Source organism: Heterodontus francisci, chromosome 14, assembly GCF_036365525.1.
Source record: "Heterodontus francisci isolate sHetFra1 chromosome 14, sHetFra1.hap1, whole genome shotgun sequence".
NCBI classification, from domain to species: Eukaryota; Metazoa; Chordata; class Chondrichthyes; order Heterodontiformes; family Heterodontidae; genus Heterodontus; species Heterodontus francisci.
In genome coordinates this window covers 100832107-100856898 of record NC_090384.1, presented here as the reverse complement: position 1 = coordinate 100856898, position 24792 = coordinate 100832107, and the positions used below count along the sequence as shown (strand labels likewise).

The window sequence follows — 24792 nt, the reverse complement described above, 5'->3', positions numbered from 1 at the left end:
TTTCCCCGTGTCCCTCCCCCTCCTTTCCCCGTGTCCCTCCCCCTCCTTTCCCGGTGTCCCTCCCCTTCCTTTCCCCCCCACCCCGTCCCTCCCCCTCCTCTCCTCCCCCCCCCGTCCCTCCCCCTCCTCTCCTCCCCCCCCCGTCCCTCCCCTCCTCTCCTCCCCCCCCCGTCCCTCCCCTCCTCTCCTCCCCCCCCCGTCCCTCCCCCTCCTCCTCCCCCCACCGTCCCTCCCCCTCCTCTCCCCCCCCCGTCCCTCCCCCTCCTCTCCCCCCCGTCCCTCCCCCTCCTCTCCCCCCCCGTCCCTCCCCCTCCTCTCCCCCCCCCCGTCCCTCCCCCTCCTCTCCCCCCCCCCCGTCCCTCCCCCTCCTCTCCCCCCCCCCGTCCCTCCCCCTCCTCTCCCCCCCCCCGTCCCTCCCCTCCTCTCCCCCCCCCCCGTCCCTCCCCTCCTCTCCCCCCCCCCGTCCCTCCCCCTCCTCTCCCCCCCCCCGTCCCTCCCCCTCCTCTCCCCCCCCCCGTCCCTCCCCCTCCTCTCCCCCCCCCCGTCCCTCCCCCTCCTCTCCCCCCCCCCCGTCCCTCCCCTCCTCTCCCCCCCCCCGTCCCTCCCCCTCCTCTCCCCCCCCCCCGTCCCTCCCCCTCCTCTCCCCCCCCCCGTCCCTCCCCCTCCTCTCGTCCCCCCCCGTCCCTCCCCCTCCTCTCCTCCCCCCCCCCGTCCCTCCCCCTCCTCTCCCCCCCCCCCCGTCCCTCCCCCTCCTCTCCCCCCCCCCCCCCCCCCGTCCCTCCCCCTCCCTCTCCCCCCCCGTCCCCGTCCCTCCCCCTCCTCTCTCCCCCCCCGTCCCCGTCCCTCCCCCTCCTCTCTCCCCCCCGCCCCGTCCCTCCCCTCCTCGATCCCCCCCCCCGTCCCCGTCCTCCCCCTCCTCTTCCCCCCCCCCCCCGTCCCCGTCCCTCCCCCTCCTCTTCCCCCCCCCCCGTCCCCGTCCCTCCCCTCCTCTTCCCCCCCCCCCCCCCCGTCCCCGTCCCTCCCCCTCCTCTTCCCCCCCCCCCGTCCCTCCCCTCCTCTTCCCCCCCCCCCCGTCCCCGTCCCTCCCCCTCCTCTTCCCCCCCCCCCCCCCGTCCCCGTCCCTCCCCTCCTCTCCCCCCCCCCCGTCCCTCCCCCTCCTCTCCCCCCCCCCCGTCCCTCCCCCTCCTCTCCCCCCCCCCGTCCCTCCCCCTCCTCTCCGTCCCCCCCCCGTCCCTCCCCCTCCTCTCCCCCCCCCCCGTCCCTCCCCCTCCTCTCCCCCCCCCCCCCCGTCCCTCCCCTCCTCTCTCCCCCCCCGTCCCCGTCCCTCCCCCTCCTCTCCCCCCCCCCGTCCCCGTCCCTCCCCCCTCCTCTCTCCCCCCCCCCGTCCCCGTCCCTCCCCCTCCTCTTCCCCCCCCCGTCCCCGTCCCTCCCCTCCTCTTCCCCCCCCCCGTCCCCGTCCCTCCCCCTCCTCTTCCCCCCCCCCCGTCCCCGTCCCTCCCCCTCCTCTTCCCCCCCCCCCCGTCCCCGTCCCTCCCCCTCCTCTTCCCCCCCCCCCCCCGTCCCCGTCCCTCCCCTCCTCTTCCCCCGCCCCCCCCGTCCCCGTCCCTCCCCCTCCTCTTCCCCCCCCCCCCGTCCCCGTCCCTCCCCTCCTCTTCCCCCCCCCCGTCCCTCCCCCTCCTCTTCCCCCCCCCCCCCGTCCCTCCCTCCTCTCCCCCCCCCCCGTCCCTCCCCCTCCTCTCCCCCCCCCCCGTCCCTCCCCCTCCTCTCCCCCCCCCCCGTCCCTCCCCCTCCTCTCCCCCCCCCCCGTCCCTCCCCCTCCTCTCCCCCCCCCGTCCCTCCCCCTCCTCTCCGTCCCCCCCCCCGTCCCTCCCCCTCCTCTCCCCCCCCCCGTCCCTCCCCCTCCTCTCCGTCCCCCCCCCGTCCCTCCCCCTCCTCTCCCCCCCCCGTCCCTCCCCCTCCTCTCCGTCCCCCCCCCGTCCCTCCCCCTCCTCTCCCCCCCCCCCCGTCCCTCCCCCTCCTCTCCCCCCCCCCCCCGTCCCTCCCCCTCCTCTCCCCCCCCCCGTCCCCGTCCCTCCCCCTCCTCTCTCCCCCCCCCGTCCCCGTCCCTCCCCCTCCTCTCTCCCCCCCCGTCCCGTCCCTCCCCCTCCTCGCTCCCCCCCCCGTCCCCGTCCCTCCCCCTCCTCGATCCCCCCCCCCCGTCCCCGTCCCTCCCCCTCCTCTTCCCCCCCCCCCGTCCCCGTCCCTCCCCCTCCTCTTCCCCCCCCCCCCGTCCCCGTCCCTCCCCCTCCTCTTCCCCCCCCCCCCCGTCCCGTCCCTCCCCTCCTCTTCCCCCCCCCCCCCCGTCCCCGTCCCTCCCCCTCCTCTTCCCCCCCCCCCCGTCCCCGTCCCTCCCCCCTCTCTCCCCCCCCCCCGTCCCTCCCCTCCTCTCCCCCCCCCCCCCCCGTCCCTCCCCTCCTCTCCGTCCCCCCCCCGTCCCTCCCCCTCCTCTCTCCCCCCCCGTCCCCGTCCCTCCCCCTCCTCTCTCCCCCCGTCCCCGTCCTCCCCCTCCTCTCTCCCCCCCCGTCCCCGTCCCTCCCCTCCTCTCTCCCCCCCCGTCCCCGTCCCTCCCCTCCTCTTCCCCCCCCCGTCCCCGTCCCTCCCCCTCCTCTTCCCCCCCCCCCGTCCCCGTCCCTCCCCCTCCTCTTCCCCCCCCCCCCCCGTCCCCGTCCCTCCCCCTCCTCTTCCCCCCCCCCCCGTCCCGTCCCTCCCCCTCCTCTTCCCCCCCCCCCCCGTCCCCGTCCCTCCCCCTCCTCTTCCCCCCCCCCCCCGTCCCCGTCCCTCCCCCTCCTCTTCCCCCCCCCCCCGTCCCCGTCCCTCCCCCTCCTCTTCCCCCCCCCCCCCCGTCCCCGTCCCTCCCCCTCCTCTTCCCCCCCCGTCCTCCCCTCCTCTCCCCCCCGTCCCCGTCCCTCCCCCTCCTCTCTCCCCCCCCGTCCCCGTCCCTCCCCTCCTCTCTCCCCCCCCGTCCCCGTCCCTCCCCCTCCTCTTCCCCCCCCCCCGTCCCCGTCCCTCCCCCTCCTCTTCCCCCCCCCCCCCGTCCCCGTCCCTCCCCCTCCTCTTCCCCCCCCCCCCGTCCCCGTCCCTCCCCCTCCTCTTCCCCCCCCCCCCCCCGTCCCCGTCCCTCCCCCTCCTCTTCCCCCCCCCCCGTCCCCGTCCCTCCCCTCCTCTTCCCCCCCCCCCCCGTCCCCGTCCCTCCCCCTCCTCTTCCCCCCCCCCCCCGTCCCCGTCCCTCCCCTCCTCTTCCCCCCCCCCCCCGTCCCCGTCCCTCCCCCTCCTCTTCCCCCCCCCCCCGTCCCCGTCCCTCCCCCTCCTCTTCCCCCCCCCCCCCCGTCCCCGTCCCTCCCCCTCCTCTTCCCCCCCCCCCGTCCCTCCCCCTCCTCTTCCCCCCCCCCCCCGTCCCCGTCCCTCCCCCTCCTCTCCCCCCCCCCCGTCCCTCCCCCTCTCTCCGTCCCCCCCCCGTCCCTCCCCCTCCTCTCTCCCCCCCCCCCGTCCCTCCCCCTCCTCTCCCCCCCCCCCCGTCCCTCCCCCTCCTCTCTCCCCCCCCGTCCCCGTCCCTCCCCTCCTCTCTCCCCCCCGTCCCCGTCCCCCCCTCCTCTCTCCCCCCCCGTCCCCGTCCCTCCCCCTCCTCTTCCCCCCCCCCGTCCCCGTCCCTCCCCCTCCTCTTCCCCCCCCCCGTCCCCGTCCCTCCCCCTCCTCTTCCCCCCCCCCCCCCCGTCCCCGTCCCTCCCCCTCCTCTTCCCCCCCCCCCCCGTCCCCGTCCCTCCCCCTCCTCTTCCCCCCCCCCCCCGTCCCCGTCCCTCCCCCTCCTCTTCCCCCCCCCCCCCCGTCCCCGTCCCTCCCCCTCCTCTTCCCCCCCCCCCCCCGTCCCCGTCCCTCCCCCTCCTCTTCCCCCCCCCCCCCGTCCCCGTCCCTCCCCTCCTCTTCCCCCCCCCCCCCGTCCCCGTCCCTCCCCTCCTCTTCCCCCCCCCCCCGTCCCCGTCCTCCCCCTCCTCTTCCCCCCCCCCCCCGTCCCCGTCCTCCCCTCTCTTCCCCCCCCCCCGTCCCCGTCCCTCCCCCTCCTCTTCCCCCCCCCCCCCCGTCCCCGTCCCTCCCCCTCCTCTTCCCCCCCCCCCGTCCCACCCCCTCCTCTTCCCCCCCCCCCCCCCGTCCCACCCCCTCCTCTTCCCCCCCCCCGTCCCTCCCCCTCCTCTTCCCCCCCCCCCCCGTCCCCGTCCCTCCCCCTCCTCTTCCCCCCCCCCGTCCCCGTCCCTCCCCCTCCTCTTTTCCCCCCCCCCGTCCCTCCCCCTCCTCTTCCCCCCCCCCGTCCCTCTCCCCCCCCGTCCCTCCCCCTCCTCTTCCCCCCCCCCCCCGTCCCTCCCCCTCCTCTTCCCCCCCCCTCGTCCCTCCCCCTCCTCTTCCCCCCCCCCGTCCCTCCCCCTCCTCTTCCCCCCCCCCCCGTCCCCGTCCCTCCCCCTCCTCTTCCCCCCCCCCCCGTCCCCGTCCCTCCCCCTCCTCTCCCCCCCCCCCCCCCGTCCCCGTCCCTCCCCCTCCTCTTCCCCCCCCCCCGTCCCCGTCCCTCCCCCTCCTCTTCCCCCCCCCCGTCCCTCCCCCTCCTCTTCCCCCCCCCCCCCCGTCCCCGTCCCCGTCCCTCCCCCTCCTCTTCCCCCCCCGTCCCCGTCCCCGTCCCTCCCCCTCCTCTTCCCCCCCCCCGTCCCCGTCCCTCCCCCTCCTCTTTCCCCCCCCCCCGTCCCCGTCCCTCCCCCTCCTCTTTTCCCCCCCCCGTCCCTCCCCCTCCTCTTCCCCCCCCCCCCCGTCCCTCTCCCCCCCCGTCCCTCCCCCTCCTCTTCCCCCCCCCCCCGTCCCTCCCCCTCCTCTTCCCCCCCCCCCCCGTCCCTCCCCCTCCTCTTCCCCCCCCCCGTCCCTCCCCCTCCCGTCCCTCCCCCTCCTCTCCCCCCCCGTCCCTCCCCCTCCTCTCCCCCCCCCGTCCCTCCCCCTCCTCTCCCCCCCCGTCCCTCCCCCTCCTCTCCCCCCCCCCGTCCCTCCCCCTCCTCTTCCCCCCCCCCGTCCCTCCCCCTCCTCTCCCCCCCCCCGTCCCTCCCCCTCCTCTCCCCCCCCCGTCCCTCCCCCTCCTCTCCCCCCCGTCCCTCCCCCTCCTCTCCCCCCCCCCGTCCCTCCCCTCCTCTCCCCCCCCCCGTCCCTCCCCCTCCTCTCCCCCCCCCGTCCCTCCCCCTCCTCTCCCCCCCCCGTCCCTCCCCCTCCTCTCCCCCCCCCCCGTCCCTCCCCCTCCTCTCCCCCCCCCCCCGTCCCTCCCCCTCCTCTCCCCCCCCCCCGTCCCTCCCCCTCCTCTCCCCCCCCCGTCCCTCCCCCTCCTCTCCCCCCCCCCGTCCCTCCCCCCTCTCTCCCCCCCCGTCCCTCCCCCTCCTCTCTCCCCCCCCGTCCCTCCCCCTCCTCTCCCCCCCCCCGTCCCTCCCCCTCCTCTCCCCCCCCCCGTCCCTCCCCCTCCTCTCCCCCCCCCCCGTCCCTCCCCCTCCTCTCCCCCCCCCCGTCCCTCCCCCTCCTCTCCCCCCCCGTCCCTCCCCCTCCTCTCCCCCCCCGTCCCTCCCCCTCCTCTCCCCCCCCCGTCCCTCCCCCTCCTCTCCCCCCCCGTCCCTCCCCCTCCTCTCCCCCCCCGTCCCTCCCCCTCCTCTCCCCCCCCCCGTCCCTCCCCCTCCTCTCCCCCCCCCGTCCCTCCCCCTCCTCTCCCCCCCGTCCCTCCCCCTCCTCTCCCCCCCGTCCCTCCCCCTCCTCTCCCCCCCCCCGTCCCTCCCCCTCCTCTCCCCCCCCCCGTCCCTCCCCCTCCTCTCCCCCCCCCCCGTCCCTCCCCTCCTCTCCCCCTCCTCTCCCCTCCTCTCCCCCCCCCGTCCCTCCCCTCCTCTCCCCCCCCGTCCCTCCCCCTCCTCTCCCCCCCCGTCCCTCCCCCTCCTCTCCCCCCCCCCCGTCCCTCCCCCTCCTCTCCCCCTCCTCTCCCCCCCCGTCCCTCCCCCTCCTCTCCCCCCCCGTCCCTCCCCCTCCTCTCCCCCCCCCGTCCCTCCCCCTCCTCTCCCCCCCCGTCCCTCCCCCTCCTCTCCCCCCCCCGTCCCTCCCCCTCCTCTCCTCCCCCCCCCCCGTCCCTCCCCCTCCTCTCCCCCCCCCCCCGTCCCTCCCCTCCTCTCCCCCCCCCCGTCCCTCCCCCTCCTCTCCCCCCCCCGTCCCTCCCCCTCCTCTCCCCCCCCCCCGTCCCTCCCCCTCCTCTCCCCCCCCCCCACCCCGTCCCTCCCCCTCCTCCCCCCCCACCCCGTCCCTCCCCCTCCTCTCCCCCCCCTCCCCCTCCTCTCCCCCCCCACCCCGTCCCTCCCCCTCCTCTCCCCCCCCCCGTCCCTCCCCCTCCTCTCCCCCCCCCCGTCCCTCCCCCTCCTCTCCCCCCACGTCCCTCCCCCTCCTCTCCCCCCCACGTCCCTCCCCCTCCTCTCCCCCCCCGTCCCTCCCCCTCCTCTCCCCCCCGTCCCTCCCCTCCTCTCCCCCCCCGTCCCTCCCCCTCCTCTCCCCCCCCGTCCCTCCCCCTCCTCTCCCCCCCCCCGTCCCTCCCCCTCCTCTCCCCCCCCGTCCCTCCCCCTCCTCTCCCCCCCCCCCCCCGTCCCTCCCCCTCCTCTCCCCCCCCCCGTCCCTCCCCCTCCTCTCCCCCCCCCCCGTCCCTCCCCCTCCTCTCCCCCCCCCGTCCCTCCCCCTCTCTCCCCCCCACCCCGTCCCTCCCCCTCCTCCCCCCCCCACCCCGTCCCTCCCCCTCCTCCCCCTCCTCTCCCCCCCCACCCCGTCCCTCCCCCTCCTCTCCCCCCCCACCCCGTCCCTCCCCCTCCTCTCCCCCCCCACCCCGTCCCTCCCCCTCCTCTCCCCCCCACCCCGTCCCTCCCCCTCCTCTCCCCCCCACCCCGTCCCTCCCCTCCTCTCCCCCCCACCCCGTCCCTCCCCCTCCTCTCCCCCCCACCCCGTCCCTCCCCCTCCTCTCCCCCCCACCCCGTCCCTCCCCTCCTCTCCCCCCCCCCCGTCCCTCCCCCTCCTCTCCCCCCCCCCGTCCCTCCCCCTCCTCTTCCCCCCCCCGTCCCTCCCCCTCCTCTCTCCCCTCCTCTCCCCCCCCCACCCCGTCCCTCCCCCTCCTCTCTCCCCCCACCCCGTCCCTCCCCCTCCTCTCTCCCTCCCCCTCCTCTCCCCCCCCCCGTCCCTCCCCCTCCTCTCCCCCACCTCTCCCCCCCCCGTCCCTCCCCCTCCTCTCCCTCCCCCTCCTCTCCACCCCCCCGTCCCTCCCCCTCCTCTCCACCCCACCCCGTCCCTCCCCCTCCTCTCCACCCCACCCCGTCCCTCCCCCTCCTCTCCCCCCCACCCCGTCCCTCCCCTCCTCTCCCCCCACCCCGTCCCTCCCCTCCTCTCCCCCCCGTCCCTCCCCCTCCTCTTCCCCCCCCCGTCCCTCCCCCTCCTCTTCCCCCCCCCCGTCCCTCCCCCTCCTCTTCCCCCCCCCCCACCCCGTCCCTCCCCCTCCTCTCTCCCCTCCTCTCCCCCCCCCCACCCCGTCCCTCCCCCTCCTCTCTCCCCCCACCCCGTCCCTCCCCCTCCTCTCTCCCTCCCCCTCCTCTCCCCCCCCCCCGTCCCTCCCCCTCCTCTCCCCACCTCTCCCCCCCCCGTCCCTCCCCCTCCTCTCCCTCCCCCTCCTCTCCACCCCCCGTCCCTCCCCTCCTCTCCACCCCCCCGTCCCTCCCCCTCCTCTCCACCCCCCCTCTCCCTCCCCCTCCTCTCCACCCCTCCTCTCCCCGTCCCTCCCCCTCCTCTTCTCCCCCCCGTCCCTCCCCCTCCTCTTCTCCCCCCCGTCCCTCCCCCTCTTCTCCCCCCTGTCCCTCCCCCTCTTCTCCCCCCCGTCCCTCCCCTTCCTCTCCCCCACTCTGTCCGTCCGTCTCCCTCCTCTGCGTCCGTCCGTCTCCCTCTGCACCCCCCCCCCCTCCCGTCCGTCCACCCGTCTCGCGCGCTCGCTCTCTCGCTCTCACTCCTCCCGCCCCCGAACTCAAGACAAGTTTGTAGTTTTCAATGGGCTTTTTAAAAAAAAATCGGAACCTTCTGGTAAACCCCGAACTTGTCCTGAGTTCAGAAGCTGCTGTTCCCGCTCCTGTCAGCTGTGAAACTGATAGCTGTGAGTTTTATTTTAAAGTCGGACTTGTCTGGAAAGAAGAAATCAATGGGAAATTTCTCATTCTTGAAATCGTCAGTCACTGACCTCAAAATTTTTGCTCCGGACACTGGTGTCCGTGTACGTACATGTTGCCGACCCCTGCTCACAGCCTGTCACTAGGGGTGAGGGCACTCAATAATAACTAACAGAGTCACCAACTCTGGTTGAATGTATTCCTGGTGATTTCATCCTTTTGACCAACTGCTGTGCACCCACGTGCCCCTGCCATTGGTCATCTGACATGTCCAGCCACGCCAATCGAGAAGCAAAAATGTTCTTCTTTACCCAGTTGGGTTTTCTCTCAAACAGCAGTGATAATGATCAGAGAATCTGTTTTAGTGATGTTGATTGAAGGATAAATAATGGGCTGGATACCGGGGAGAACTCCCCTGCTCTTCAGCAGGTGGTGCCATGGAGTCTTTTGCACCCACCAGAGAGAGTGAGTTTCATTCCATTCTCATCCAAATGGTGGAACCTCCAATACTGCTGACACATAACAACAACAACTTGTGTTTATATACACCTTGAACATAATAAAATGTCCCAAGGCACTTCACCAGGGCATAAAAAAGTGTCACCAAGTCACATAAGGAGATATTGGGTCAGATGACCAAAAGCTTGGTCAGAGAGGTAGGTTTTAAAGAGTGTCTTAAAGGAGCAAAGTGAGGTAGGGAGGCGTAGGGAGGGATTTCCAGAGCTTGAGGCCTAGGCAGCTGAAGGCAGGGCCACCAATGGTGGAGCAATTAAAATTTAAGGATGCTCAAGAGACCAGAATTAGAGGAGTGCAGATATCTTGGAGGGTTGTGGGGCTGGAGGAGGTTACAGAGATTGGGAGGGGCGAGGCCATGGAGGGATTTGAAAATAAAGAAAAGAATTTTAAAATCGGGGCGTTGCTTAACCGGGTGCCAGTGTAGGTCAGTGAGCAGAGGGTTGATGGGTAAATGGCATTGGTGCGAGTTTGGACACGGGCAGCAGAGTTTTGGATGACCGCAAGTTTACGGAGGGAGGGGGAGAGAGAGAGAGAGAGAGAGAGAGAGAGAAAGAGACAGCAGCGGAGCGGAGATTTAAAAAGCACGCCAAAAGTCCGGAGGCCGGAGGGAAAGAGCGACGAAGAAGAGCAGGGATGAAAGTTTGAAAAGTGACATTAGACTGAGGTCACAATCAACAGAGAGCGCAGGGAAATAGAAAGCTGTCCGGGGTGGGTGAGTATTTAATTTAATTTCATCTCAAACAATCAAATGTTAAATAAGACTTGCTCGATACATCAGTATATAAACTAACAACTAAGGCGGACTTTATAATTTATAGTGGAGTGAGAGAGAGAGACCAGCAGGGAATGTATTAGTTCAAATTAGGACAACTTAATACATAAACTGTATTACATATTAGGGTTTATCAGTATTCGTAAGATTTACTAATCGTAAAGTGTATTAGTATTGGCAAAGCTTTATTAGCATTGGTAAGGCTTATTACCAGTAGAAAGGTTTACAAATCTGTATATTCAAGAAAAGTATAACTTTAGTTGTAGGTGTTAATAGCATATAATAAACACAGTAAATTCTACTATACATAGGAATTATTCTAAGTTAATTAAGAAAGTAATTAAAGTAAATTAACTAATAGCATAAGTAACAGTGACAGGACAGGTGTTATGTTGTAGCTGTGGTTTGTGGGAGCTTTTGGATGCCAAGGCGATCCAGGACAAACACGTCTGCAGAAAGGGTAAGCAGCTGGAGGAATTCCGAATCAGGATTATTGATCTGGAAGCTGAACTGCAAACACTGCGTAACATAAGGGAGGGTGAGAAATACCTGGACATTTGTTCCAGACGATGGTCACACCTCTTAAAACAGGGTCATCTGTTTTAGTCAGCAGTGAGGGACAGGAGGATGTGACCGTGAATGAGGCAGCTAATGGGACCGAGCAGACAGTAGTGGAAGAGGCCTCAGACTTTGTAATTGTCAAACCGGTTTCAGGAGCTTTCAACCTGTGTGCATGAAAGCGAGGTCTGCAAGGTGGATGAGCAGACTGGCCGTGGCACTGTGGTACAGGAAGCCAATCAAATGGTGGGAGCAAAGAGGAATGTAGTGGTAGTAGGGGATAGTATAGTGAGGGGATTGACACTGCTCTGTGCAGCTGAGAGCATGAGTCCAGAAGGCTGTGTTGCCTGCCTGGTGCCAGGGTTTGGGACATCTGCTCAGGGCTGGATAGGAACTTGGAGTGGGAGGAGGAGGATCCAGTTGTTGTGATCCACGTAGGTACCAATGACATAGGTAGGACTAGGAATGAGGTTCTGCTTAGTCAGTATGAGGAGCTAGGCACCAAATTGAAGAGCAGAACCTCAAGGGTAATAATCTCTGGATTATTACCTGAGCCACGTGCCAATTGGCAGAGGGCACATAAGATTAGTGAAATGAATACATGGCTCAAAGACTGGTGTGGGAGAAGTCGGTTTTGGGTCGCGGGGCACTGGCACCAGTACTGGGGAACATGGTGGCTGTACTGTTGGGACGGTCTGCACCAGAACTGTGCTGGGACCAATGTTCTAGCAAACTGTATAATTCGGGAAGTAGAGAGGGCTTTAAACTAAACAAGGGGGGAGAGGGATCAAACTTGGGTAGAAGTAACAAACCAAGGGGTCGAGTCAAGGCAGGAGAGCAGAATAGTAATCTGGGAAATGAAGGCCATAGAATGGCAGGAAGGAACAGAAAGAAAAAAACCGAATAACACACCAACAGTCAAGACGAGATGTTACAAAGGTAACAAAAAGACAAAACTAAAGGTTTTGTATCTGAATGCACGTAGCATTCATAACAAAGTAGACGAATTGATAGCTCACATTGAAATTAATAAATATGATCTGATAGCCATTACGGAGATGTAGCTGCAAGATGACAAGGATTGGGTCCTGAATATTGAAGGTATATGACATTCAAGAAGAATAGGAAGCTAGATAAAGGTGGAGGAGTAGCACTGTTAATCAAGGATGGCATTGGTGCAATAGTTAGAGATGACCTTGGTTCAGGAGATCAGGATGTAGAATCGGTTTGGGTGGAGATGAGGAATACTCTGGGAAAGAAGTCAGTAATGGGAGTGGTCTACAGGCCCCTGAACAGTAATCACAATGTAGGATGAAGTACACAAGAAGAAATATTGGGTGCTTGTGATAAAGGGACGGCAATAATAATGGGTGATTTTAATCTACATATAAACTGGAAAAATTAGATTGGCAATAGTAGCCTGGATGAGGAGTTCGTAGCATGCTGTCGAGATAATTTCTCAGAGCAGCACATTCTGGAACCAACCAGAGAGCAGGTTATATTAAACTTGGTATTGTGTAATGTGACAGGATTAATTAATGGCCTCCGAGTAAAGGCACCTTTGGGTAGCAGTGACCACAATATGATTGAATTTTACATCCAGTTTGAAAGGGAGAAGAGTGAGTCTAAGACTAGTATTTTAACATTAAATATTGGCAACTATGTGGGTGTGAAAGTTGAGCTAGCTGAAGTGAACCGGGTTTCTAGGCTAGGAGATAGATCAATAGAGAAGCAGTGGCAGACATTTAAGGGGATATTTCAGAATACTCAGAATAAGTATATTCCTACTGTAAAGAAAAAATCTAAGGCGAAGTTAAGGAAAGTATCAAACTTAAGTAATAAGCATATAATTGCGCAAAGGTGAGTGGCAGGTCAGATGATTGGTCAGAATATAAAGAGCAGCAGAGAATGACTAAAAGGTTAATCAGGAGAAAGAAATTAGAGTATGAGAGGAAGTTATCTGGAAATGTAAAAACAGATAGCAAGAGTTCCTACAGGTATTTAAAAAGGAAAAGAGTATGTAAAGTGTGTGTCGTTCCTCTAGAGAGTGAGAATGGGGAGTTAATAGTAGGTAATAAGGAAATGGCGGATGAAATGAAAAAATATTTTGCTTCTGTCTTCACTAAAGGGGATACAAAAACATTCCAGTAATATGTTTGCTGAAATTACAATCACCAGGGAAGTGGTACTGAGCAAACTGCTGGAACTGCGAGCTGACAAGTCCCTGCGTCCTGATGTGCTTCATCCTAGGGTAATGAAAGAGGTAGCTAATGAGGTAGTAGATGTGTTGGTAATTTTTCAAAATTTGCTGGATTCTGGAAAGGTTCCATCAGACTGGAAAGTAGCAAATATAACCCCCCTATTCAAGTAACCAGTGGACTACAGAAAACTGGTAACTATAGGCCACTTAGCTTGACGTCTGTCATGGGGAAGGTGTTAGAATCGATCATTAAGGAGGCTATAGCTGGGCACTTAGAAAAACTCAGGGTAATCGGCAATAGTCAGCATGGTTTTGTGAAAGGGAAATCATGTTTAACCAATTTATTGGAGTTCTTTGAAGGAGTAACATGCACAGTGGATAAAGGGAGCCTGTTGACGTACTGTACTTGGATTTCCAGAAGACATTTGACAAGGTGACACAGAAAAGGTTATTGTGCAAAGCAGGAGCTCATGGTGTGGGGGGTAACATATTAGCATGGATAGAAGATTGGCTGGCTGGCAGAAAATATAGGCATAAATGGGTCCTTTTCTGACTGGCAGGATGTGACAAGTGGAGTCCCTCAGGAGCTTGTGCTGGGGCCTCAACTTTTTACAATTTCTATCAATGACTTAGATGAGGGGAGCGATGGCACGGTAGCTAAATTTGCAGATGACACAAAGGTAGATCGGAAAGTATGTTGTGAAGATGGTATAAGGAGGTTGCAGACTGATATAGATAGGTTGAGTGAATGGGCAAAAATCTGACAGATGGAGTATAATGTGGGAAAATGTGAAGTTGTACACTTTGGCAGGAAGAATAAAAAAGCAGTTTACTTAAACGGAGAATGATTGCAGAATTCCGAGGTGCAGAGGGCTCTAGGTGTTCGAGTGCATGAGTCACAAAAAGTACAGCAAGTAATAAAGAAGGCTAATGGAATGATATCCTTTATTATGAGAGGAATTGCAAATAAAAGTAAGGAAGTTATGCTTCATTTATACAGGGCATTGGTGAGAGCACATCTCAAATACAGTGTGCAGTTTTGGTCTCCTTTTTTAAGGAAGGATCTAAATGCGTTGGAGGTGGTTCAGAGGAGATTTACTGGATTGATACCTGGAATGAGTGGGTTGTCTTATGAGGAAAGGTTGGACAGACTGGGCTTGTATTCACTGGAGTTTAGAAGAGTGTGGGGAGACTTGATTAAAGTATATAAGATCCTGAACGGTCTTGACAAGGTGGATGTGGAAAGGATGTTTCCTCTTGTGGCTGAGTCCAGAACTAGGGAGCGCTGTTTTAAAATCAGGGGTCGCCCTTTTAGGACAGAGATGAGAATTTTTTTCTCTCTGAGGGTTGTGCGATTTTGGAACACTGCCTCAGAAGGGGTGGAGGCGGGGTCATTGAATAATTTTAAGGCGGTGATAGATAGATTCTTGTTAGGCAAGGGAATCAAAGATTAGCGGGGGTAGATGGGAGTGTGGAATTCAAGACACAACCAGATCAGCCATGATCTTATTGAATAGCGGAGCAGGCTAGAGGGGCCGAATGGCCTACTCTTAATTCGTATATTCGTGCAGAATGTTTGTAGGAATTGTCAAGTTTGGAGATAACAAAGGCATGGATGAAGTTTTGAGCAACAGATGAGCTGAAGCTGGAGTGGGCTTGGGTAATGTTATGAAGGTGGAAATAAGTGGTCTTTTGATTAAGATTCTTTATTCGAGAATGTTACAACTCTCAAAGGTGGGAGGAGGCTCGTGCGGAGCATAAACACTGGCATAGTCCCGTTGGGCCGAATGGCCTGTTTCAATGCTATTTGTTCAGTGTGATTCTTGCCTGTCAGCCAAGCAGCCATTGTTCACCCATCTCCAATATTTTTATACCTAATCAATACAAGTGTTCAAAGGAAATTAAAGAAACATATTGGCCGGAATTTTACCCCCCCCCCCCCCCCCACCCTGCCCTGTGGGAGTGGGCTGGAGGAGGGGAGAGAGCATAAAATTGAGTGGGAGGCTAGCCGTTCTGTTCTCGTTGCCTTCCCGCTCCTGCTGCAATTTTACCAACGGTGGGGGAGGTGACAAACGGCCCGCCCACCTCAGGCCAATTAAGGACATTGAGTGGCCAACTAGTTGCCACTTAAGGACCGCCTCCTGCCGCTGCTGGTATCAACAGGTGGCTCAACACCTCAGGAACATGTCCAGTAAAACCTGGCGGCTTCCTTGTGGGTTGGGGTTGGGGGGGGAGGGGGGCACCCTCTTGATCAGCACAAGCTATCCCCGCTGGAGCATCTCCTCCGCTCTCGACCGACACCACCTCCCACCCCTCCCCCGCCCCCCCGGTCTTACCGGGGCCTAGCCAATTCTCCCTGGCAAGGCCTCACACACTTAGTTCAATTCTGGGGCCTCCTGCTTTGCTGCTCCTCTCCCTGGGTGCAGTCCCAGCAGTGCCATCGTTCTTACAGTAAAGTCCTGGAGATTAATCTTCAATTCCTGGAGACTCCTGGATATTGTCTATATGGATATTAAGAAAACGTTTGATAAAGTATTACATAAAAGGCTGGTTAACAAAATTGAGGTTCATGGAATAGAAGGGTCAGTGTCCAACTGGATAAAAAGTTAGCTTAAGGACAGAAAACAGCGAGTCGTGAATGGTTGTTTTTCAGACGGGAGGGTGGTAGACAGTGGTCTTCCCCAAGGGTCAGTGCTGGGTTCACTGCTTTTTTTGCGATACGTAAATGACTTGAATCTTGGAATACAAAGCAGAATCTCAAAATTTGCTGATGACACCCAACTTGGAGGTGAGGCAAACAGTGAGGATGATATGAACCACCTGCAACAAGACATAGACAGGTGGCAGATGGAATTTAATACTGACAAATGTGAGGTGATGCATTTTGGCAGAAGGAATAGGGAGAGGCAATATATAGTGAATGGGACAGTTCTGAAGAGTGTGCAGGAACAGATGGACCTGGGGGTGCATGTGCATCGATCTTTGAAGGTGGCAGGACATATTGAGAGGGTGGTTAGTAAAGCATATGGGATCTTGGGCTTCATAAATAGAGGCATTGAGTACAAAAGCAGGAAACACAAACAAGAAATGCTGGAAACACTCAGCAGGTCTGGCAGCATCTGTGGAGAGAGAAGCAGAGTTAAAGTTTCAGGTCAGTGACCCTTCTTTGGAACTGGCAGATATTAGAAATGTAAAAGGTTTTAAGCAAGTAAAATGTGGCTGGGGCAAGAGATAACAAAAGAGAAGGTGTTGATAGGACAAGGTCACAGAGAATAACTGACCAGAAGGTCATGGAGCAAAGGCAAATGGTATGTTAATGGTGTGCTGAAAGACAAAGCGTTAGTACAGAGAGGGTGTTAATGGACTGAAAACTGAGCAGCCTGGCCCCAAGGACAAACATGAAAAAAACAGTGGGTAGGCACAGTAGAAACAAACTAAAATAAAATAAAAACTCAAAAGAAAAAGAAAAATAACTAAAAATGAAATAAAAAGGGGGGGGCCCGTCATGCTCTGAAATTATTGAACTCAATGTTCAGTCTGGCAGGCAGTCACATACCTAATCGGTACTGGCGGAGGGTCAGTACTAAGGGATTTTAGTTACAAGATTAGGTTGGAAAAGTTTGGTTTGTTCTCCTTAGAACAAAGGAGATTGAGGGGAGATTTAATAGAGGTATGCAGATTATTACAGTGTCATGCAGATCCCTACCTGCCAAGAATGAGGCATATTAATTTTGTCATACAAACATTGATTTTAAATTGCTGGAGTGTTGAAATCTATTAAACTTCAACTCTTAATGCCTACGGATGCATGACACGCCCACGCGAGAATGCATATGTGATACACACATGCAAATAGAGACAGAAAAGAGCAGAAGAAAAGAATAAAGTGGAAGAGTTTTTGTTACGGTTCTTCGAGCTCACTGAAGAGTCCTTGATTGTAGGTAGATCTTGCATTTCGTTGGGGTCCAGTATTCTTCTTAAACCTTGTTCGCTGCAGGAGATTTTTCTCTCTTGGGGTTTGTGGCTTCAGTGGATTCAGAGGCTTGTGAGAAAGAGATGGGAGCAGCCAGGAGAGATCTTCTCAGTCCAGGAGCAAACAGTCTCCTCCTCTCAAACTCTCTGTACAATTCAAAAAAACTCAGGTTTCCCAGCAACCTGGTCGCAACAACAGCCTTAGATAAGTTAGACAAGGAAAAACTGTTCCCATAAACAAATGCTACAAGGACTCAGGGACACAGATTGAAAGTTTTGGGTAAAAGATGCAGGGGGAATGTGAGGAAGCACTTTTTTTTTAATGCAGCAGATGGTAATGACCTAGAACTCACTGCCCACAAGGGTGGTGGAAGTGGAGGCGATCAATGACTTCAAGAGGAAGTTGGATGGCCACCTGAGAGAAATAGACTTGCAGGGCTACAGGGATTGAGTCTGGGAGTGGGACTGACTGAACAGTGCATAGCTCTGTGAAGAGTCAGCATGGCTCGATGGGCCGAATGGCCACCTCCTGTGCTGTAAATGACTGTGACTCCAGGCCATTCCTGGAGGGTTGGCACCTGGTCCCATGTATTTCAGTCACCGAGCTTTACTCAAAGATCTAGGATGACACTAAGTTCCTTAATGTTCTTTGATCTACCGTGAAGGGAAGCCAATGAACTTTCTGTATTTGAGTTTCGGCTTTTAAGAGAACCTTTAACGAATGAAAGACTTGCCTTTTATAGGATCCATCTGCAGGATTTCCCAACTGCATTACTGCCAGTGAAGTACTTTTGAAGTGTAGTCACTGTTGTAATGTAGGACACAGCAAGATCCCAAAACAGCAGTGAGATAAATGATCAGATAATTTGTTCTTCTAGGTGTTGGTTGAATCATAGATGTTGGTTAGGACACCAAGGAAAACTCTCCTGCGCTTTGAAATAGTACCATGGGACTTTTTACATCCACCTGAGAGGGGAGGCACGACCGTGATTTAGCGTTTCATCCAAAAGGCAGCACCTCCGACCGTGCAGCGCTCCCTCAGTACTGACTCTCCGACCGTGCAGCGCTCCCTCAGTACTGACTCTCCGACTGTGCAGCGTTCCCTCAGTACTGACCCTACCCTCCGACAGGGCAGCGTTCCCTCAGTACTGACCCTCCGACAGGGCGGCAGCACTCCCTCAACCTGGACTCCAACTCAAAACGTTCTGACTGAGATGAGAGTGCTACTCACTGAGAGGACTGAATGAGTCTAAGTTTCACATTTCCACTATGTGAAGGGGCTGCTCCTCAATTTCTGGCTCCTGATCTTCGAGCATCTGGTGTGGAGAAGTCGTGTTTGGGAGGGTGGTGGTCGTGGGCAGTGAGGGGTGACCAAGTCAGAGCTGCTCCTCATGGATCTGCTCCTGGGCTTGGCCACGGTGGCCATCCACAGGTCCACGTTGGATGTTACCCTTGCTCGGTGTCGCTACTTTTTCGTGGTTTTGTCCTCACCTGGATGGCTCTGGAGAAGGAACCCGCAGTCTCTGCCAGTATGCTTGAAGCCTTCTGCAACCGGTTGGCAATATAATTAATATCACAAGATTTATGGTTTAGTTGCCTCCTTCGAAAAAGGAGACACTGCTTGTGTTTGCTTGTTGACCCAGGTGACCACTTAGCCAAGATTATTAACAACTAGTAACCCAATTTGACTGGCTGATATCTGCTGCACCAAACACCCATCAACACCAACATTTCAATGCCTATCCTACTGGCAAATAAGCACCCGATTTTTTTATTTCAAGGGCTTTGCACTTTGCGACTAATATGTTCACAGTATATGGTGTTTGGTTTAAGAGGAGAATGCAGAATAAGCACTACAGACAGACAAAACAACTGAACAACAGCTTTTCATATCGCACCTTTGCAGGAGCATTATAAAACAAGATATGACACTGAGCCACATAAGGAGATGTTGGGTCAGATGACCAAAAGCTTGGTCAAGATGTAGGTTTTAAGGAGTGTCTTAAAGGAGGAGAGAGAGGAGGAGAGGCAGAGAGGTGTAGGTAGGGTATCCCAGAGCTTGGGGCCTTGGCAACTGAAGGCGCGACCACCAATGATGCAGCAATTAAAATCAGGAATCATAAGATCATAAGAACTAGGAGTAGGCCGTCCGGCCCCTCGAGCCTGCTCTGCCATTCAATAAGATCATGGCTGATCTTTTCGTGGACTCAGATCCACTTACCCGCACTCTCACCGTATCCCTTAATTCCTTTATTGTTCAAAAAGATATCTACTTTAGCTTTAAAAACGTTTACTGAAGAAGCGTCAACTACTTCACTGGGCAAGGAATTCCATAGATTAACAACCCTCTGGGTGAAGAAGTTCCTTCTTAATTCAGTCCTAAATCTGCTCCCTCTAATCTTGAGGCTATGCCCTCTTGTCCTAGCTTCACCTGCCAGTGGAAACATCCTCTCTACTTGTATCTTATCTATTCCCTTCATAATTTTATATGTTTCTATAAGTTTCCCCCCCTCATTCTTCTGAACTCCAATGAATATAATCCCAATCTACTCAGTCTCTCCTCATAAGCCAACCCCCTCAACTCCGGAATCAACCTAGTGAACCTCCTCTGCACCTTCTCCAGTGCCAGTACATCCTTTCTCAAGTAAGGAGACCAAAACTGCACACAGTACTCCAGGTGCGGCCTCACCAGTACATTATACAGTTGCAACATAACCTCTCTGCTTTTAAACTCAATCCCTTTAGCAATGAAGGACAAAATTCCATTTGCCTTCCTAATTACTTGCTGTACCTGCAGACCAACCTTCTGCGATTCATGCACAAGGACACCCAGGTCCCTCTGCTTAGCAGCATGCTGCAACTTTTTACCATTCAAGTAATAATCCTTTTTACTGTTACTCCTACCGAAATGAATGACTTCACATTTATTAACACTGTATTCCATCTGCCAGACCTTTGCCCACTCACTCAATTAATCTATGTTCCTCTGCAAAGTTTCACAGTCATCTGCACACTTTGCTCTGCCACTCATCTTTGTGTCATCTGCAAACCTTGACACCCTACACGTGGTCCCCAACTCCAAATCATCCATATAAATTGTAAATAATTGCGGTCCCAACACCGATCCCTGAGGCACACCACTAGTGACTGATTGATTGCCAACCAGAATAGCACTCATTTATCCCCACTCTCTGCTTCCTGTTAGTCAACCAATCCTCTATCCATGCTAATACTTTACCCCTAACGCCATGCATCCTTATCTTATGCAGCAGCCTCTTGTGCGACACCTTGTCAAAGGCCTTTTGGAAATCTAGGTACACCACATCCACTGGGTCCCCATTGTCCACCTTGCTCATAATGTCATCATAGAATTCCAAAAGATTTGTCAAGCATGACCTACCCTTCATGAACCCATGCTGTGTCTGCCTAACGGGACAATTTCTATTGAGATGCCCTGCTATTTCTTCCTTGATAATAGACTCAAGCATCTTCCCCACGACAGAGGTTAAGCTAACCGGTCTATAATTCCCCATGTTTTGTCTACCTCCCTTTTTAAACAGTGGCGTCACATCTGCTGTTTTCCAATCTGCTGGGACTACCCCAGAGTCCAGCGAATTTTGGAAAATTACCGCCAGTGCACCTGCTATTTCTCCCGCCATCTCTTTTAGTACCCTGGGATGCATTCCATCAGGGCCAGGAGACTTATCAATCCTTAGCTCCATTAGCTTGCCCAACACTACCTCTTCCGTAATAATGATTGTTTCCAGGTCCTCACCTACGTTCGTCTCTTTGTCAATTACTGGCATGTTATTAATGTCCTCCACTGTGAAGACCGATACAAAATATCTGTTCAATGCCTCGGCCATTTCATCATATCCCATAACTAAATTCCCCTTCTCATCCTCTCAAGGACCAATGTTTACTTTAGCCACTCTTTTTCGTTTTATATATTTATAGAAACTTTTGCTATCAGTCTTTATATTCTGTGCTACTTTTTTCTCATGTTCTATCTTACTTTTCTTTATAGCTCTTTTTGTGGCTTTCTGTTGACCTTTAAAGTTTTCCCAATCTTCCAGTTTCATGCTGTTTTTGGCCACTTTGTATGCCTTCTCTTTCAATTTGATAGCCTCCCTTATTTCCTTAGACACCCATGGCAGATTACCCCTTTTCTTCCAGTCCTTCCTTTTCACTCGAATATACTTTTGCTGAGCACTTTGAAAAATTGCTTTGAAAGTCCTCCACTGCTTGTCAACTGTCCCACCATAAAATCTTTGTTTCCAGTCTACTTTAGCCGAGTCCTCTCTCATTCTATTGTAGTCCCCCTTGTTCAAGCACAGGACCCTGGTATTGGATTTTATCTTCACACTCTCCATCTGTATTTTAAATTCAACCATACTGTGATCACTCCTTCCAAGAGGATCCCTAACTATGAGGTCATTAATTATTCCTGTCTCATTACACAGGACTAGATCTAGGATAGCTTGCTCCCTCGTCGGTTCCATTACATACTGTTCAAGAAAACTATCACGGAAACGCTCAACGAACTCCTCCTCAAGGCTACCCTGACTGAGCTGGTTCGACCAATCTACATGTAGATTACAATCCCCCATGATAATTGTCGTACCATTTTTACAGGCATTAGTTATTTCTTTGTTTATTGCCCGCCCCAATGTGATATTATTTGGTGGCCTATAGACTACGCCTATCAATTACTTTTTCTTCATAGAGTTTCTAATTTCCACCCAAATGGATTCAACCTCATTCTCCATAGAACCTATATCATCTCTCAGCACCGCCCTGATGTCGTCCTTGAATATCAGAGCTACACCACCTCCCTTACCTTCCTGTCTGTCCTTCCGAATAGTCTGGTACCCCTGGATATTTAACTCCCAGTCGTGACCAACCTGTAACCATGTCTCCGTAATGGCTACCAAATCATATTCATTTGCGATGATTTGTGCCGTTAACTCATCAACCTAGTTACGAATGCTACGAGCAATCAGGTAAAGTGCCTTTATGCTAGCTTTCTTACCCTCATGATTTCCAACATCTCTAATAATAACTCCTGAGTTATCCTTCCTTTCTGCTTCTTTCATAGTCTGCCTTGAACTTAAACCCTCCTGCACACATGTTAGCCTGCTGCTTACCTTTTTATTTACCATCATACTCCCTGTCGTTTTCCCTTTCCCTTCCCCCTGAGTCACTAGTTTAAAGTCCTAGAGACCACCCTATTTATCCGTTTCACTAGAACACTGGTTCCAGATCGGTTCAGGTGGAGATCGGTTTCAGATCGATGCACAAGAGGTCAGAATTAGAGGGCCGCTGATATCTTGGAGGGTTGTGGGCCTGGAGGGCATTACAGAGATAGAGGGGCGAGTCTATGGAGAGATTTGAAAACAAGGGACTGAAATTTATACTCCCACTGCCAAAATTGGCAGCGGGCAGAAACAATGGGGGCAGGCCGCATGTTGCAGAGCTGCCGCAATATTAAGCACGGCGGCTCATTTAAATAGCCGGTCGGGCCGCCTCCCCCCGATGTGGAGGAGGCGGGCTGTCCGTCCCCACCCCCAGAAGCCTGTGCACAGGTGCTGATGCCATTTTTAAAGGGCTTCGAGCCCTAGATGTCAATTTAAATTTTTAAAGCGACATTGAACGAAAAAAATGTAAAACATTTATTTTGCCCCTCTCCCACCCCTCCAATAATCATAGAATTAATTACTTGCCCCCTCCCCCCACAAAATACTTCTCTTGTCCACCTGACCTTCACACCACCCAAAGTGCATAAACTTTAAACTATAACCCTTCCCACCATCCCCTCCACCAATGACATTACTTTGATCCTGGTCCCCCAGCTCCCACACTGAGAAACCTGCCTCCTCCCCAGCAGTGTTTTGCCTCAGTTCCCCGGTCGGGGATCTGAAGACTCAGGAGTGCTGGCACAAAGATTGCACTTGGACAGATGGCGGGAACGTGAATATAATTAATTCAATGATTTTAACTTTTTTAAATATTTAAATAGCGGGCCTGTCACCGAGCGGTGGTGGGGACACCACGAGGCCTTGCCACCATCGGCAATATCGAGCTGGCCCTCCTGGCGTCGGGGTGCATGGCGGCCCTCTCCCAGAGGCGTTTTCTGGACCCCCCCCCCCCCAACCCACCACGGCCCCTGATGTCAGGGGGTCTGTAAAATTCAGCCCAGGGATGAGAATTTTAATATCGAGGCGTTGCTTGCCCAGGAGCCAATGTAGGTCAGCGAGCACAGGGGAGATAGGAGAACGGAACTTGGAGTGAGTTAAGATACAGGCAGTAGCATTTTGGATGACCTTAAATTTACAGAGAGTAGAGTGTGGGAGACCAGCCAGGAGTACATTGGAATAGTCAAGTCTAACAAAGGCATGGATGAGGGTTTCAGCAGCAAATGAGCTGAGACAGGGTGGTGCAGCAATGTTACAGAGGTAGAAATAGGTGGTCTTAGTAATCGCGTGAATATAAGATCGGTAGCTCATCTCGGGGTCAGATGTGACACCAAGGTTGCAAACAGACTGGCTTAATCTCAGATTGTTGCCAAGGAGTGGGATGGAGTCGGTAGCTGGAGAACGGAGTTTGGAGCGGGGACTGAAAACAATGGCTTCCATCTTCCCAATATTTAATTGGATCATCAGATAGATAACCTGGATAAGATCCAGATTAGGTCTGAAACTAAGGCATAATACTGCAGATTCTGCAATTCTAAAATAAGCACAGGTTCAAAACTATCCACTCAGTGGGCTGGGAGATAATGGAGTTTTAAGAGTTTGGCATAATGTTGTTATTCCATGAAAGCGCTTCCTGATCCAATGGTTTCGAAGCCGTGCCTTCCCTCTGAAAGCTTCCAGCTTCTATCTGAGGCTGTGCCATTCTATTAATGGTTAACTGGTAAGTATTGTATTGTGACATTTCTGGAGGTTAATGGGGTTTCATGGCGGAGAGGTCAAACTAGTTTCTCTACCACCTGTCTGTGCCATCTGCTTTTAATAATGACATTTAACCTCTGGGAAGCAAAATCTTATCCATTTGTAAACTGATATGTCCCCTGAGATCACACGTCTGTGATCGGGTTTATTTTGCAACACTTTTTGCTCTTTCTCTCTTATCGTTACATCCGAATTTTTCTTTCCTGCCTTGTGAGTTAGATTTTGTGTCTCGACCTTCAGCTTGATCTTTTTTGCGCGGAGAATTGCTGGAAGTGTGATGGCGACAGGGGAGGTGAACAGTGGGATCAGCAGCCTTAACTAATGAATTTTAAGGATTGAGAAAGAAACAGAGGAATGATGGAGAAGAAAATAGGGCGCGTCAGAGTCAAATCAGTTACTGAAAGAGAAATAATGGAGAGGGGAGGAAAATGAACTACGGGAGAGAGGGAAAAATGAAGTAGAAAGAAAAAGTAAGAAAGCAAATTAACAATTAAAAGTTTTCAAAATCTGCAAGAGCAATTTGCTGCCTGTCGGGATGAGACTCAAAAGTTTAAATTGTTCCCTTTCTGGGCCAGAGTGGTTGGTTGGCATTGAAGGGGTGAGCATGAGTCTTATCATATCAAGGGTCCTTACGCTGTTGGGTACTAACCCTAGCTTTCTGCAGCGAGTTCCGTCAGTAATTAATGTGCAAATGCAGCAATTTCTTGAAACTCTCAGGGAGGTTGAGGGTGAGCTATCGGTTTCCTGAGGCAATTCGTTCAGCAACTTGTGACGATTTGCAACTCATGGCGTGTCTCTTTTGCCACAAGTTGTTGGGCAATTTACCCACTAATAATGGCAATGCCATTAAACTTGGTGTTTTTGGCATCAAATTCTGGCCCACCACTCGAACTGGGGTGATGTTAACAAATTACTTTTATTTCTATTCCCCCTACAGCGTTCTCAAAGAATAAGAAAAAGTAACACAAGAGGTGTATAATTGCTGCAGTGTGCCTACTGACAATATTGAAAATGTTGGTCCATTTAATTAAACAGGACTCATTTCAATGTTAATAGAGAGCAGGTGATGCTCATTCTAGTTTTGTATTTAAGGGCAGGGTTTTTGCCCAGTTGGGGAGTTGCCTCTGGACAGTGTTAGTTCAGAGGGAAGAGTGGGAACTGATGTTTGGACTGAACTATGAATTGACAATAAAACAGTTGTGGATCAGAGACTGTCATCGAATTCCTCATTTTGGTGACTGGACATCTGCCTGTTTAACATCTACTCCCAAAGGTGTTCAGTTTACAATATGCAAGTACCATAAGTATGGTTTATACAATCCCCACCACTCACACCGTCCATGCTTATCTCAGACTAGAGCCTGTATCAGGAAAATTACTCTTAAGAGTTCACCATGACCATACCTGTTAATTGCGAAGATGCTGCTAATAATGCATTCAGTTTATTGACTGTTTTGGGCAGTTCAAGTGGAATAATTTTTTTTTGCAATTACCATTAAGTCCATTCATGGTGCTTTCACATTTATATTATTTTAAGGATAAAAGAAGAAAATGACTGCTCATTTATAAACAACACATAATTTGCTTGGACTCTTTCAATTA

At 55.7% G+C, this 24792-nt stretch overlaps 1 protein-coding gene across 5 annotated transcripts in view; it reads left to right on the top strand.

Moving 5' to 3' along the window:
* The window catches only part of mapk8ip1b (mitogen-activated protein kinase 8 interacting protein 1b), a 248713-nt gene that overhangs the window by 41867 nt on the left and 182054 nt on the right, over window positions 1-24792 (top strand). The window lies entirely within an intron of this gene.